The sequence below is a fragment of the Aegilops tauschii genome, chromosome 5 (assembly GCF_002575655.3).
Source record: "Aegilops tauschii subsp. strangulata cultivar AL8/78 chromosome 5, Aet v6.0, whole genome shotgun sequence".
Taxonomy (NCBI): Eukaryota; Viridiplantae; Streptophyta; class Magnoliopsida; order Poales; family Poaceae; genus Aegilops; species Aegilops tauschii.
The window spans coordinates 449,716,057-449,733,424 of NC_053039.3; the positions used below are offsets into that span (position 1 = coordinate 449,716,057).

At 44.6% G+C, this 17,368-nt stretch overlaps 2 long non-coding RNA genes across 2 annotated transcripts; both read right to left on the minus strand.

Moving 5' to 3' along the window:
• Window positions 1-5,254: 5,254 nt before the first annotated feature.
• On the minus strand, window positions 5,255-8,061 carry LOC120965272 (uncharacterized). The gene is made up of 3 exons (XR_012183729.1): window positions 7,419-8,061; window positions 6,376-6,660; window positions 5,255-5,442 (listed from the first exon to the last, which is right to left on the minus strand). It is a non-coding gene; the product is annotated as an uncharacterized lncRNA (long non-coding RNA).
• A 5,618-nt stretch (window positions 8,062-13,679) lies between these two features.
• On the minus strand, window positions 13,680-14,722 carry LOC109759112 (uncharacterized). The gene is made up of 3 exons (XR_002231994.4): window positions 14,586-14,722; window positions 13,948-14,272; window positions 13,680-13,856 (listed from the first exon to the last, which is right to left on the minus strand). It is a non-coding gene; the product is annotated as an uncharacterized lncRNA (long non-coding RNA).
• Window positions 14,723-17,368: the final 2,646 nt, after the last annotated feature.

Consider the following 17,368-nt stretch of genomic DNA (forward strand, 5'->3'; position numbering starts at 1 on the left):
AAATCTTCAACAATTTGAACATTGTTCGTGTTTTGAAAATAGTTTGCGAGTTAGAAAATGTTCTTTAATTTTGAAAATGTACACTAATTCAAAAAATGTTTCCAAATTCAAAAAATGTGTGCAAGTTGCAGAAATGTTCATGAATTAAAAAAATATTAAAGCATTTTAAATAAATTAGAGACTTCAAAAAATCCGGATGAATTTCAAAAAATATGTTCGGCAGTTTAGAAAAATCCAGGAATTTAGAAAATACTTCCTAATTAAAAATCCTCACTAATTTCAGAAAATGTTTACGGATTAGAAATATGAAACAATGTTGATGAATTGCAAAAATTTATCATGAACTAAAAAAAATTCCGCAGTGTAAAAAATGTTCACAAGTTCTAAAAAATGATCATGAAACTAAAACTAGAAAAAAATAACAATAAAAGAAAAGGAGGACAAACAAATAAAAATATAGAACGGGCTGGCCCATATAGTGGAGGAGCGCGCGGGAGAGTACGCGGTAGGTTTCTATCCAGCGACCTATGCGTGAAATATGAAAACGCCCCGCCACAGATTTTCTAGCCTAGCTGAGGACACGTCAACGTACCAACAAAACTTGGATGCAAACGCGACATCTTCCATGATCGCGATCGAATCACAACCAAGCAAGTTGTAGCCACGCCATTGGCAAATCCGTAACTACAAGTAGATCTAAATTATTTAAGAAATAGATGCGAATGAGTGGATGGCTAACGACCCGACAAGGCTAGGATTTGAAAGCTCATCTGACTTGTTTAGTTCACACAGAGCTTTTCAGACCTTTCGGTTTTTGGAAGGTTACGTCCGGTATTTTTTTTCCTGTGTTTTCCTCTGCCCGCTTTCTTTCAAATTTTTCTATTTTCTATTTTTCCTTTTCTAGTTTGTATGTTTTGGTTTTCATTTTGAAACTCATGGTTTTTTTAAATCCATGAACATCAGTAAAATTTGATGAATATTTTAAATCTATGAACAGTTTTAATAAAAACCTTGAATATTTATTAAAATTCTCCTGCATTCATTAAATTAAATGAACACTATTTAAAGTTTAAAATATTTTTTAATTTGTGAACTCTTTGGTGAACTTTTTAACATTTATTCAAAAAAATTATAATTAAAATATTTTCAGAAAAATTTATAAAGAAATCAGCGTAAAACTGGGTTGAGCGGTTGTCGACGATGGCGTTTGTCGACCCCGCCTCCAATGGCCTCTGGGTCATGGAGGCGGAGGACCCCGTCCCTCACCAGTGAAAGGTACCCCGGTCTTGTTTGTGTTTGTTTAGCATCTCGGTTGGGGTTGTGTGCGGTGATGATGTCCCTAGTAGGAATAATGTCTTTCACGCATGATCCCTATCACGATAGTGCGTCTAGTGTCGTCAGAGGGCGTGTAGTGGTGTGTATTTATCGGGCAGAATTGCTTCGTGCCACACGTGTGTATTTATCAGGGTCTTTTTTTAAGGTACTTGGGACAAGAGGTTTTTTTTTTGAGGGGAACTTGGGAGAAGGGGCAACACATTTGAACATGCCCTCGACCCGGGATGGGCCTGGCCTGTTTCAGCTGCGTGGAGAAGAGGCCGACCACAAGACTCCGAATCTTGTCCAAAATCGGATTCCGACCGGGCCAAGCAAAGCAAAGGCTGGGCCTTTATAGGCAGAGGACACACCGCACCCTCTCTACCCACCAGAGCCGAAAGCTAGGGTTCGAAATCCCCAAATCCATCGGCGGCGAGGCGAGAGGACCATGGCGGCAGGGAGGGTGACCGGCCATCGGACTGTGGAGGCGTGTGCTCTCAAGGTATGCGGCAGCAACAAGGAAGATGAGGGGGATGCGGCTGGCAATCTCGAGGCAGCGGTGGAGAAGACGTCTGCTTCGTTCGCCGGCGGTGAAGTCATGGAGGCGGAGACGGAATCCTTCTTGGCTAGCCATCAAGGCATGGAGGCTCAGACCAAAAGGAAGATGTTTATGTCGCCGGAGGACATGGATGTGATCCTCAGCCACGAGGCGAGGGGAGACAGCTTCAAGCAGTTCCAGGCCAGGATCAGGAAGGAGGTGGCGGAGACGGGCCACTTCGAGATCTCCGAAGAGTATTTCAACAAGGTGTTCCAGCACCGAGCTTGGATCAGGCAAGAATGGTCCAACCTGAGGTCCCAGTATCCCAACTTGGTGTGGGAGGAGGAGGAGGACGAGCCTGTGAAATCCGGCTGAGACATACGAGTGGAGTGGAGTGGAGTTCAACATGTATCTTTCTTTATCAAGAGATGTTTTGCACCCGGTGCTTGTTGTTTCAAGGCATTTGCTCATCTATATATGATGGGTTGTGATTTAGGAACAGATGTGTATTTGATGCATTGTGTTGTTTTGCTGGGGAAAAAGTTGATCCATTTGTGCATCTTGTCTGCAACTCTCCGTCTTGTTCTACAATGCTGTGCACCTGCTTGCTTGTTTATTTAGCATCAACAGCAACAAGCATTGTTGACTTCTTATTTGGCTGGTGCAGACTTCTTGTTTTCCTCTATTCTTGTACTGCCTCCGTCCCATAATGTAATGTACTACGGAGGGAGTAGATTATTACGCTGACAGAGGATGTAGCACTCGCCGAGATCCGGTGATCAGTCCACGTATTTACCTGACTACCATCCCTGACATGCTGTATAGCTCCTCTTTTAAAGTTCTGGATCCCAGCGCAGATACTTTGCCAAAACAAGTACTATATGAGATTCCGCTCTTCATTATTTCAGCTCCAAAAGCTTCCCATACGGGCAGTATTTAGCCCGTAGTATTTTTGCACATAATGAAACAGGGGTTCTCCAGCAGGCGCCGTACTTGCTTAGCGAGCTTTGCTAAATTGAAAAGGGAACTATGTGGATCTCTGAATCCCACTCCTCCTCCCTCCTTCGGAATGCATAATTTCCATCAAGCCTCACCCCAACAGTACTTAGATATCACATTTGTCATCCCTTCACAATTATTTTTTTCAGGATTTGAATTTGACATCGCAAACTCCAGAATGACTTGACTGACTGATATGATCAGTGTTTCTATTCATCCTTTCGACAACAATTTCTCCTTCCATCCAGTCACCAACTGATTAATACAGTAAATAAGATACTCAAAATGATCACTCATGTAAAGCTGGGAGTCCAAGATATTTATCATTCAACCTTTTGTATTTATCCCAAGTTCTGGCACACGACTACCATGTCCTGAACAGAAGTGTTTTGTTTGGGCTAAAAAATATACTCGACTTTTCATCGCTTAGCAGCTGCCCCGAGCTAGCACATTGGTCGTTCAGGACTCTCCACATAGACATTCAGCATTAGTCCCATCCGCCTTTACTAGGATCAACGGATTGTCTGCAAATAGCAAATGTTAAATCTAAGGGGCCTCTCGACATACTATGTCCCCTAGTAAGCTGCTACTATTTCTTCCCATTGTAACATGCTTGACAATGCCTCCACACACAACAGGAAGAGTTACGAAGACAACAAATCTCCTTGCCTCAGACCCCTCGTCGGGGTGAAAACCTCCGTATTAGCCGGGTTGAATCTCATACTATATGATACCGAAGAGACACATACAATGATCATAGTCCAACTTTCTGCAAAGCCTAGTCTCTCCATCATTCGACGAAGGAACCACCATTCAACTCGGTCGTTTACTTTATGCATGTCGAGTTTGACGGCACACAATCCCATCTTCTCTTTCTTCCTCTTGATGGTATTCATACATTCGTTACACAATCTGAATATTATCCATGATCAGCCTGCCTGACACAAATGCGCTTTGTGTGAGACCAATTATTTTCAGGAGAACCGCCTTTCGAGAAAGTTAGGGCATCTCTAACTTGGACGTGTCCACGGACATCTGGGCAGGCGCTGACCATCCAACCATGATCACCAAATATCTGCCCATTTCAAATTAAAGTAGGGCAAATGATTTTTGGTTTGATCCGAAATGGGTATATGCTAATACAGACAGAATTTAAGCAAGTTCGATAATTGACATGCAAACACATGAACTTAAACTAAAACAAAACTAATCTAAGACAAGTACCAGACAGTGACCTGGCGTGGAGGGGGTGGTGGCTCCTCCTTGACATGACATCCAATCTGGACGGTGAGGTTGTGCGGAGGGTACGGTCGATCCTCCTTGACGCCATGTCTGATCTGGACGTTGCGGTTGCATCAAGGTGATGGCGGTGCCAGACCCCGGCCGATCAATGACCGTCACAACACCTCTTCCATCTATTGTGTGAACTCGTCGGTCATTGGTGCCGCTGTGGCGAGAAGGGGCGACTTCTCCTCCTTGCCGTTTCAAGAGATCGGCTTCGCCTTCATGTTGGACAGAGCCATGGATAACGACGAGCCCAACGACCATGGGCGACGACGCGAACTAGGATCAAATGTCCTGGCGCGGAGCGGTAGCCGCAGAGCAGCCACCACGCTGCGGTCTTCTCGGTGTCTGTCATTTTGGCCATCACGGCGACTGGAGGTGTTGTGGTGTGCGGCGGCCAGTGGAGGTGTGGGAGAGGAGTGTGCTGATAGGGTTTGCGAAGCAGGAGGACGGCCGGCTGGCTGGCTTCTTGGTCACCACGCCATCGTGAGTGCGGATAGGCGGGAGGCCGATGAGTAGGTGTGAATGCATGGAGGATTCTAGAGCCGGAAAACCGGAGAGGGGTTTTGGGTGTGACCAAGGTGTGGGAGGCCAATTTGATGGTCATCAGAACTCCCTCCAATTTGGGACCGGCTTGCGAAAATTCCAAACGTTCGAACCAGTCCGTTTGATGATCTGCGTTGGATGGCTAAAAATGTTTGAACCGGCCGGTCCGAACAGTTCAGGCGATTTGATGCAGGTGGCGCTCACTGGCAGGCAAAAACGTCCCTTGTCTAACTCAATCAATAAAATGGTAAAAAATAAAAAATAAACATTCCCCATCACCTCACGCGTGTATCGTTAACACTCGGCCGCATCTTTTGTAGATATAAACACGACTTGAAGGGGAAAACACAGGGGACTTCGTAAAAACACCATCAGATCACGAGTGTGAAGTACTCCCTCCGTTCCTAAATATAAGTCTTTGTAGAGATTCCACTAGGTGGACTACATACGGTGCAAAATGAATGAATCTACACTTAAAATGCATCTATATACATCCGTATGTGGTTTATAGTGAAAACTCTACAAAGAGTTATATTTAGGAACGGAGGGAGTAATATCTATTGTAACTGTACGTTGACTATAGCGGGAGGGGAAAAACAACTTTCAGACTAGTCATTTTTACATGTTTCGTGTGTGATCCCGACTTTCTGTACCAACCATGCATATAGCCATATAGACACCTGTACCAACCAAATGAACATGGGGTCCCGACTCAGCGGCCTATTCTCTGCACAAACCAATCTGACAAAAAACTGCTGCCCCTGTCAAACAAAACATAGAGAAAATCACTTCAGTCCTCTTTACTTCTTTAAACTGCTAGCATCATTGCGTTGTATAAACTATCAGATTGAAAAAGGACCGGCTGGCATGTGAGCTCATACAAGCACTTCATCATATATATTATATAATAAAGAAACAAAAGAGCAAAAGACATGCAAAAAATTCATCTTCTCTCCAGGTTAGCATGAAAGCTGGGTCCAACTATCAGGTAGTTGCTGCGAGTTAAGGAAAACATCTTATAGCTTTTAGACTTCATTTTCTTTATTTGGCATGCAGCATGAAGTTTCGCATCTTAATTAGCTGGAATAAATAAATGGTGGAAGTAATGTACTGCTGGTTACTGTTCTTCTACTTTTCTGTCTGCCAAATTTCAAATTACATATTATAGCATATCTCAGTCTAACCATAGAGATTTCAGAAGGAAGAGAACATCTGCTATTAGCATAGTGTTGCCATGTTATTCCCTATCGATCTTAAGTGCTTGTCCAGAAGCAATGTGGATGAGATCTCACACAACGTAATACAGCGGTGTGCCTAAATTTTAACTGAGATTACCTTGTGTGCGGGGCCTTTTTAGCATGTTATTGCAAATAGGATATTGACATAAAATGGAAATTGACCTAGTTCTTTTCTAAATGGTATAGCTTTGGGACAAAGTGTTTAGCTACACGGGGACACAAAAAGATAATGAAAAAACATCCGGACAAACAATGACCAGCAAACTATGCTGCAAAGTGTTGGAATATTCTAGTTTAGCTGGCACAGAAATGACAAGGTACAGAAATGAAAAAAAAGCCTAACTGGCACAAACAAGAATGTTCATGCAAAATATGCAACACATACCCAATTCACCAGATTTTCTGGATGCGACTAAATGTTCAGAAAAGAAATATACCAGAAAATAACAGAAATACCTAGATAGGAGGATCAGTGGCAAAAATCTTGGGGAAGGGGTACAGCTTTGCGTCGCGGTCCTTGATGGCCTCTTGGAGATCCCCAATCATCCTCATCAGATGTTCCTTCTCCTTTCTGTAGTCAAGATGGTCTTTTCGTGACGGTGTATCATCAGAAGCCTTCTCATATAGTTCTACTCTTTTGTCTCCGAGGGTATTGTATAGTGCTACCAGTCGCTCGTTCATTTGATCCGTTTCTGTATCACCAGTCCGATATTCAACTGTAAGCCCGTACACATGTAGCTCCTGAAGCAGCAATTCGAATGAGCATGTTAAAAACTATGTCACTTTGCATTATGGATAAAATATAATCCAACGAAAAGATTAGTCCGATATAAACATTCAGAGAAGACAAAGCAACATTCAGGTAGTCAAAATTATGCATCCACACGCCAAATAGATCATTCAGTTACAGTTGGCAATATAGATAGGTATGCAGAATGCACTATATATACACATATAAAGAAGAAGACAATGCATTCGTCTCTCAGTCACAGCCCTTGCACCATGTCAAACCAAACTTGTGTCAAACACAGACCAACTACTAACGCAATCTGGAGATGGAACATACCGTAAAAACTGGACCTATTTCTGAAGCAGATCCTGACGGCTACCCTTTTCATGGGCATGTCTACAAATTGCAATGCCACCATGTACAGCGGTAGGCCTACCGGCATTGATTTGTACGAAAATGGGACAGAATCGAAAGCAGGAGCCATAACCAATTAACCATCTTATAATATGCAGGTTAACATACTACTGTACGTAGTATAATTCAAAGACAGACAGAGCAATCATTTGTTGATATATCAAAGACCGATCGATGTGTAGGGTGTGCACAATTCAATTCAAACTGGAAATTAACTTCCCCGTATTGAGAATTTGAGATGCATTGCATCCTTCACACAGCAATGCATAGGAAAATCACTGCATCAGCATCACAATCATTACACAAGGAAGGTATGAAACAGAAACATCCCCATCGTGCAGTGCAAGATCAATACCTTGGGATTGATCTTGGAAAGCCCCATAGGACGAAGCAGGGGAGGCTTCTTGGAGTCGGCCCCGTGGTTATCATTTCCCAAGAGCCAGTACGGCAGAGGGTTGTCGGCGTCGTCACGGCGGACAGCTCTAGGCGCGTCACCTCCGCCGCCAAGGCCACCTGCCCCGCGACCAGCGCCATTTCCCGCCGCCTCCGCCACCAACGGACCGCCACCACGTGCAAGGCCAACCCTGCCAAGAGCGGCGCCACCTGGGCCTACCGCCCCTGCACCTGCTCCATGGCCGCCGCCGCCTGCTTCCGCCGCCTCACCGGCACCGAGAGCGCCCGCACCAAGAACTCCCTGCACGCCTACACCTCTAGGTCGGAGTCCGCCAGCGCCATGTCCCAGGCCACCCGCACCAAGCCCTGCGACCCGTAGGCCCACACCTCCCGCTCCGTGCCCGACGGCGACAACAGCGCCGCCGCCTGCTTCCGCCGCCGCCTCAAGCGGGGGCGGAACCCGTGCAACTCTCCCGCCGCGGCCTCGACCGCGAGCCGCTGCCTCCGCAGCCATCCGGGCCTCCAGCGCCGCGGCCGCGGGCCTTGGGGGCCATGGTTCTCGCCGGATTGGGATTTGGGAACGAGGCGTAGGGTTTCTCGCTCGCCCAATTTCTGGAACGCCTTCGAATTAGGAATTTTGTCACCAACGGCTACCCTGCACTTGTATTTATAATATACTCCCTCCGTTTCTAAATATTTGTGTTTTTAGAGATTTCAACAAGTGATTACATATGGAGCAAAATGATTGAATCTACACTCTAAAATATGTTTATATACATCTATATGTGGTAGTCCATTTAAAATCTCTAAAAAGACAAATATTTAGGAACAGAGGAAATATAAGCAAATCCCTCTACAGAGTTAATTGTAGCAAGTCATTTTTTCTGTCAGTGACGATACACAACTGCGATGAAAATCGATTGCTGATGCCAGACAACCTTTTTTTCTTACCCTCCCCTCCCACGAATGCGGGGGTTAGGATGAAAAATCCATGCCCTTTGTACTTTGTCAGCGAGCTCGTGGATTGACCTCCCCTCTACATGCAGATCCGACGCCCAGTAGCGAGGAGGATAATCCCCGTGTCTCGTCTACGGCTAGTAGTTTAGATTTGGGTTTTGTAGGCACATGCATGGGGCTTCATCTTCGAGCTAGTTTTCAGGATCCTATTCTCATCGAGTTCGTATTGCAGGATGAATTCGACGTAGCCCCGGTGTAAATTCATGGCATCTCTTAGTGTTGCGGGGTTAGGGTTTTTGGACGTGTCTGTGCGACAGCAAGATCATAAACTAGTGGAGCCATCGGTCACATCACCAGCGAGCTGGACAGGCTGACATAGCACGACAAGTATCGTGGACAGGAACAAGTGCACACTGCCGGTGGTACAGGTATGAGAATTGCATATGTTGGCCATTCAGTCAATTAAACCCTACCACATAAAATTTGTCTTAGAAAATCTTGCATGCTCCTAGAGTCTCCAAAAGTCTTCTATCCTTTCATCGACTTACCATTGGCAATCATGCCTATATAGAATTTTGGCTCGCATTCTTTTTGATCAAGGATCAGGTCACACGAGCCCAGTAATATACCAAGGCATATGTGAAGGAGGTCTTTAACCCCCTAATCCCGCATACCAGGACATCAAATAAGCAAGCGTTTGGAGCTGAAAAATTGTCATCCATGCGATGGCATAGTCGGCTTGGTCACCCTTCATTTTCTGTTGTTCTTCGAGTGCATAGGAATAATAAACTCGCCTACCATAGTGAGCTGAGTCAGTGTGTGATTCATGCCGAAGAGTCAATGTGTGATTCTATTGTTCTTCGAGAAGATGTTTATGTCGCCGGAGGACATCAATGTGATCCCGAGCCATAAGGCCATAGGAGACAGATTCAAGCTGTTCCAGGCCAGGATCAGGAGACGGGCCACTTCGAGATCTCCGAGGAGTATGTCAACAAGGTGTTCCAGCACCGAGCTTGGATCAGGCAAGAATGGTCCAACCTGAGGGCACAGTATCCAAACTTGGTGTGGGAGGAAGACGACGACGAGGAGGCTGTGAAATGCGACTGAGACAATTGGAGTTATATATCTTTATCAAACGATGTTTTGCACCCGATGGTTGTTGTTTCAAGGCATTTGCTCATCTATGATCAGTTGTTGGTGGTCATTTCCTTGCTTTCCTCTAGTCTTGTAGATTAAGCTGACAGAGGATGTAGGCTTGGAGCAAGCGATTGCCGATGGTCTCACAAAACGGATCAGAAAGGGTTTCATTTCCTATGTCACCTCTCTCTTCTCCCTCTCTTGAGAATTGTCTCGATACCCTCCCTTGAGAACAGTCTCGTTCTCCCTCTCCTCGGGCGGAGCCGCCACTCGGAGAGCGGGTGGGAGCGGATCTTGAGTTGGCCATATATAGTAGATGTACAAGTCTTTGGGGTGACTCTGGTTATGCCGTTGAGACGCTTGGCACCGGTGCATGGAGAAGATCATAACAAGGAGATTTGCAGTTGATTTTAACACTGTTAGTCATTCTAAGTCCATGCTTTTGCTGCTTGCTATGAGCCTGATGTGATGCATTTGTGGAATATGTTGTGATTTAGGATTATTGTTCTGGCCAGATGTGTAGGTCAAGTAAGACACGATGTTGTTTACAAGCACAAGATTGCATTACATTCGTTTTCAGGGGGAAAAGTTGCATTGGCAGTCTTATGTGCATGTTGGCTTCTTGCCTCTGCTCAGTATGCAGTCTACAATATTTCTTAATATGCCCTTTGATATGCTTAATGTAACGACATCCATACCTAAGTTGATAGGAACTAATTTGGGGGAATGAAAGAAGCTAGCTGATCGGACGTGGACTTTTGGTTCTAGGGTCTAGGCGCACCCTATATAGACTTCTAATTTTCATAAAAATATAAAAAGAAATCCAGAAACTTTTTTTGTGGTGAACATGGTCAAGTATTCTACTTACGTAAGGAGTTTCGCAGAGAAATGACTTCAATGTTTTTCTTACCAAAAAAAATATGTGCAACTTCGAAACCTTGAATAGTAACGTCTAAACTGATCCGCTTTGTGATTACTCGCACAGAAGACAACATAAGTCGTTTCCTCGTGAAATTTGATACATGAGTAGAACTCTTGGGGGTGTTTGCCTTATTTTTTTTCCTGAAATTTTCTGATTTATTTATACTATTTAGAAAAAAATATTCAAATAGGGTGTGCCTAGACCCATGTTCACAGGGTATTTTCGCTGGTTCATCGTGGTAAATAAGAAATAAACTGAATATGTCATTGAGCATGTCTGTCACGTAGAATAACAATGCACGGGTACTCAAGCAGCCTGTTTCGATTCCGTGACGACATCTTCATCTTAGATGTGATGTACATGAGCATAGATTATACTAGGACTAGTGGTAGGGGTGCCACCGCGTGGCGCCCCTTGAGGACTGCATGTGCGCCGCCAAGATAGGTGGCCGCACCTTTCATTTGTTTTTTTAACACTATGGGTAGGACATGTACATAAAACTGTTGATGAACTCATGTGATGAACTGAACTTTGATTACAGTTCAAGTTGAACAATGTAGTAGCAATTACAGGACCAACAGAAATGCATTTACTGGCAATGTACATTTATAACATAAATCAAAGACACTCTTAATATATCAAAGACATTATTACATAGAAGCAGCAGTCTTACAGTCTAGATGACTGCTGTCATGGACCGTCTACAGACGCTGAACAGTGAGAGTGAAAGACTAAATTTTCTAAACTTAAGCATCCGCAAAATGAAATCATCTGGTGGTCTTGATGAATGATAACCACTAGGCATAACTGCAGAGACCCAACAAGAAGCCAAGACTCGACTAAAATTCTGAATCGTAAAAGAGAATAGCAGGCCTATGATCTGAAGTACAACGGAGGAGTGCTTTGCTTCCCTAAATTACAAACTTCAACAATCGGAAGAAGGTGGAGCTTGCCATAGAATAATTGCTTCCCAAGAGGAGCCACATGAGGGTCATCGGGAGAGTGGAAGTCATAGAAGTTTGGTGCACATATGAGAGAATTGAGCCGGAATAATATGGAATTTAGCAATGGATGGCCAGAAATAAATCAACAATACCATCGAAGCAATGATATGCTCATCAAGAAGAAAAAGAATCAAAAGCATAATGCAAAATCATGGGACTTCAATGTGGACGCTATCATGTTAGTTTAAGTTACATGGAGGGAATAAACTTGATGTTTTCGAATTCTATCAGTGGTATACATCATTTGTGTGTGTACATAATTAATAATGCAATGATTGAGCGACCTGAACATTAGGCTAAACTAACACATAATCTCCAGGGGTGACGAGGTTATCAATATATAACATTATGTTTAAAGAATACAAAAGTCACATCCAGCCTAGCTCCTAAGGTTCTTCTGCATGGCGATCTAACTTGGCAGAATATTAGATTAAAGATGTAGGAGTAATCTCGATGTGGCATTAAATGCAGGGACAATAGCATACCCCTTTAGAAAGCGGAGAAAGTGGAGCGAGGCTCAACAAGTCACTTTCGTTGAGGTGCCTGGCCACCACCATCCAAATGTCCGGGTCATACATGCACCAACAAAAAACTAATTTATCTACTCCTATAAAAGACTCAGTTGGTGATGATGGTGTGTCTGCCATCCGTCATTTCTGATCATTAGATCTGCATCTAATGGCTGTGAGGTGAGTTGTGTTTTTTTTGCAACAATAGCCCACTTCTCTGCTCCAATTTGCAGAAAACCCCTTATTATCTTGAAAGCAACCACATCCCTCCCTCACCTCATCAAAACAACATGAGAAATATATTTTGAGTGAAATGTAATATATTTTTAGTGGTATATGTATATCAAAACAAGAGTGTTTTCTTTCAAGTTTGTGAACAAGTACTATTCTACTTTGGATCCGTTGCAACGCACGGGTACATTGCTAGTAGTATTAAGATTCCAAACCTTAAATTTGATGCAGCACAAATCACATAACATGTAGATAAAGAATTTCTGAATGATGTGAAGTGGGAAGCCACTATTCAAATCTCAGTATTGTATCAAAATGCAGAATCCTAGAAGTATGAACTCACTGAAGCATCGGAATCACAAGTAACTCATGTTAAGAAACACAACCCTGTAGCAAATTAGAATAAAATCAACACACACACTGGCACACACACACTCAGAGAGAGAGAGAGAGAGAGAGAGAGAGATGGTTAGCTAGAGAGAGATTTTTGTGTGGTGTGCAGCAGTTGATTACACCATCTCCACTACTTGGCTACCACCGTTGCTACCACACTACTAGCACACAACATACCAACAGCTGCTGCAAGCACGCATGAAAGGCAACAGTCATGTGTAGCCTCATGTTTTTATACAGAAGCAAGCAGTCAAACCTCTCGCTCTGAAGAACTTTATTTTTTTATTTTTTTAGCTTTAGTAGGCTAATCAAACATCATGAATTTCTCATTAACATGTTTTGATGGATAGGTATTATACCTCGAAGGACAACAGATTTGTGGACGTAATGACACCATCGATGATAAGCTACATGTATTGTTTATCTCAAACATGAACTATCACATTTAATTCCTGGAACATGAGTTCATACTCTTGACTAAATGAAAAGCACAATATCAATGCCGTGGAGAATGCGCTTGAGCCCGGAGATGCCGGCCTCCATGTCCTGCCACCCGTGCTCGAGAGGTCTCGGATCTGATAGTAAATCATCTTTTAACAAACATAAATGTTTAGTCTGGCTTTTGAGGAGGAGAAGCAACGTGGTAGGAGAATATATAGACACCAGTAGCAGCTCACTTGAGACTCACAAAAGGTTGCAATACAGAACATAAACATGGTGAGGACTTGACGACTGCCAGGGTGAACCTCAAAGGCAAAAATGCTAACCAATTATCCTTCCTTACTCAAGGGTGTGCATTTTATTCCCAATTAGTGATTTGTTCTCCAACGGACAGTAGCTGCACAAGTAGCTAGTAGCTTGACAATTGGCTCATCACCTTCTTATAAGAAGGCAAATGCTCTGGTGGTCGAGAGTAATATTTATAGGCTCATAGTGACTAAACATGGGGAGGACAAACTTGGTGAGGTAATGTTCCATATACAGAATAATAAATCGTAAGAAAAAGATAGTTGTGAGTATTTAAGTGAAATCTATCAAAAGGACCAGGAAATTAATTAAAGCGACACAACTTGAAAGAGGAAGAAGAACAGTTCATCGTTTTAGAATTGTTGTTGCATACACAACTGACCCACCCACATCGTTCGCCACAAATCTAAAATTGTCCCATCCTTAGCAAAACAACCTACATGAATTACTCATATCTACCTTCGGTTGTCTTCCGGGCTACATCGCCAATGAAAATTTCCCTGTACAGAAGCACATACCAAACCAAAACAAGTTAATCAAACTCATCCAGTCCAATAGACCAAGAAAAACCTAAAAGCAGACTGAACTTACCCGGACCCGTCCCCGTCATCGGGCTCGGCAGGCACATCCCTGCCTTTCGCACCACCAGCCTCTCCCATGCACCTCCTCATGTGGATGAAGTGATCACCTTGAAGATGGGTCGCTTGAGGGGCTCGGAGCAGGTCCACCGTGCACGTGCCCCTCTCCTCCCACGGCTTCATCGCGGCAAGGGCTCGAGAGAAGGAGCGGCAGCCATCATCCCCTTCTCCCTCGGTAGGCAGACCCAAACCATCAACAACGGGAGGGTGCGGGGAGGCTGTGGCGTCAAGGATATACAGGAAGAATGTGGGTCCTCATAGGTTGTAAGCTCTCATGACTGGGAATCAACAGCATCAGAACATGAGCATGTCCATGATGGAACTGAATTTATCCCAAAAAAAATTCAGAACATACAGTGCAATTCGTTTTAACTTTTAACCATGCTACCTCATGAATCAACATCATCTGTACTAATCTGTAATATTCACGCAAGAGTGCATCCAAAGGAATCAATAGCATATTGATCCCAAAAAAATTTAAGAACACGCAAGATTACTAATCTATATCCACCATAGCAGTTCGTTGTGAAAGGAATATGAAGGAAGGAAGGATGGAAGAGGGATGAAGGGAGGAGTAAGGAGGGAGGTTACCTAGCTATGGTGGGAGGCGCAGCTCCAGAAGGCCGGCGTGGAGAGGCTGTTGGGCGGGCCGAGTCCTACTCGAGGGCGGGCGGAGATGGGCGGAGCAGCCCCGGGACGGTGGAGAGGATCTTTTGATGGGAGAGCTCCAATAATAGGTTGGTGGACGAGGGACTCCGGCGGCATGGGCTCGACGCGTCATTTTCATGGAGTAGCTAAAATCTGGGGGATATTGCCATAACCCAACAATCCGTAGAAATGTGGAACGACGGTTAGGGATCAATATAATGTAATACATTCATTGTAAAAGAGAAAAGCAACACGCTTAGAAGTTGGCTCGTAGTTTAGTTTCTTTACAAATTAACTTAAGAGAGTGATCTGCGCATTTGTGTGGCAAGAAAGTATTGTTTTATTTACTGCGACAATTAATATGGATCGGATGGAGTATCAAATTTGGTGTTTTCAAGACATTCGATGCAAATTTAAAATTATATCAGAGTTTGGTCTTAGCTTAGATGATGTGAAAACTCAGTTGGCATTGTTTTCCGTCCAGTTATTTGTCCTTGGTAAATCAATAGCTTTTTAGAATTTTTGGGTTAGTTATAAATAACTATTGCTTGTAGTTGTACCGATTTATTTTATTTTGCACATCCACCCGCCTCACCATTGTATGAATAATTTTGCTTCCATGTGTGTTCATCTTACATACATGTAACACTTCGCCATCTAAGATAATTTAACTACCTGTGTATATATGTCTATAAAAAGAACTATGCTTCTCTACACCCACCCTCACTACTGGAATTTGCTTGTACGCCGGGTGCAAGACTCTTTGCCGAGAGCCAAATCTCGGGCACTCGGCAACCTTACGTATGCTGAGAGCCACACTCGGCAACAGTGGGTTCACGGCAACTAGCCCATGTTGCCGTGAGAGGCTCCCGACGAAGAGGCTACACCCGGCAAACACTACCTACGTCGAGAGCTACACACGGCAAAGAATAGCAACGTGGCATGCTCGTTCGCACCTGACTGTGCCGTCAGTTTCTTTAGACTTTACCGAGAGCCGAATATCGACGCTCGGTAAAGACTTTTGATGACTTCTATTTTCCTTTTTATTTTGGTGTGATTTTTGGCCTCTATTTTTGTGTCTGATATTTAATACCTTTTAATGACTAAAGTGTCAAAATACCATGACTTTTGATGACTTATGTTTTGGGTTAGATTTTTTCCGAATCTCAACTTCTAATTAATTAAGCACTACTCTCTCCGTTCCTTTATGTAAGGTGTATTATTTATGCCACGGTGACCAAGGCAAGTAAATCAATTAGGCCAGATAGAAAGAGGTACTTGCAACAGGGAGAAATATTATTACCGAGCACGGCTATAAACGTAGAGAAGACCCCTAGAGAAAGGGTTAGGACCTGTACCGAGAGGGTTATCGATACATGCAGCTATTACCGAGAGTGGTAACATGGATAAGTGGGTATTCACTCGATGCTGGTCAATGCGGTAAACCGCCGGGGTCACCGGGTTCTCGGTAAATTGTAACAGTCAAAGTAAGGTGCTTTGCCAATCATGTATGAAAACTAAAGGCTGAAAACAGCAACAGGGGATGTAGGTGGTCTAGGGTTTGGGCCTTTACCGAGAGCCACCCTCGGTAAAGGCCATTTACCGAGAGTAAAGCATAGTGTTACCGAGGGTCGCTCTCGGGAAAGGTCCTAAACCTAGATCTAGGTTTAGGACTGACCTGTGAGGGGATGGCCTCAGATTGGTCCGTTGCCTCGCACTGACCTATAGTAACACGTACAAGCAGGTATTCACCGTGCCCTACACCCTCTCGGTGCCGGTCAACGCCGTAGACCGCCGGGGCCACCGGATTACCTCTCGGCCGGGAAGCCACATGAGGGGGGTTCGACAGCCGCCCTAACATGCGTGTGGCCTGGGAATACGTACGAAAGGGTGGTGTGGTGTCTGAATAACCAGTGCACAACACTGACATGGCAGATGCCTCACGTACCGGACACACGGGCGGGAACGTCGATCACTGGACGCGTGTCGTCCCCCAGATCGAGCCGACGGTGGGCGATCATGTGAGGGGATGGTCCCAACTTGGTCCGATGCCTCGCACTGACTTGTAGTAACACCGACAAGCAGGTATTCACCAAGCCCTACCCCCTCTCGTTGCCGGTCAATGCCGTAAACTGCCCGGGCCACCGCATCGGCACACGGCCAGAACACCCCCTTCTCGATAAAGTGTAACAGTCAAAGTAAGGTGCTTTGCCAATCATGTATGAAAACTAAAGGCTGAAAACAACAACAGGGGATGTAGGTGGTATAGGGTTTGGGCCTTTACAGAGAGCCACCCTCGGTAAAGGCCATTTACCGAGAGCAGCTCTCGGTAAAGTATAGTGTTACCGAGGGTCGCTCTCGGTAAAGGTCAGACTAAGAAAGCACACTCTCAACCAATCACACGAAGTCACATGGATCGATGACGTGGCGGCCTTCCTTTACCTCGCCGGTTCCTTTCCCTCTCTCTCCTTATCTCCTCCCTCTCAATCACAGCCACGAACACCTCCTCTCCTCTCTTTCTTCTCTATCTTCTCACACCATGCACATCTCGCTGTCCACCACCGGCCGCCGGAGAAGAGCGGAAGACCGGCGACTTGGGCGGCGCCCTGTGTAGGCATGTTGTTCAGCCAGCCGCTCGCGACGCTGGCCAAGTTCAACCTCGAGCATGGCACCCGGACATCTACGGCATCTCGGAGATTGACGGCTTCAACTTGCTATGCGGCTCG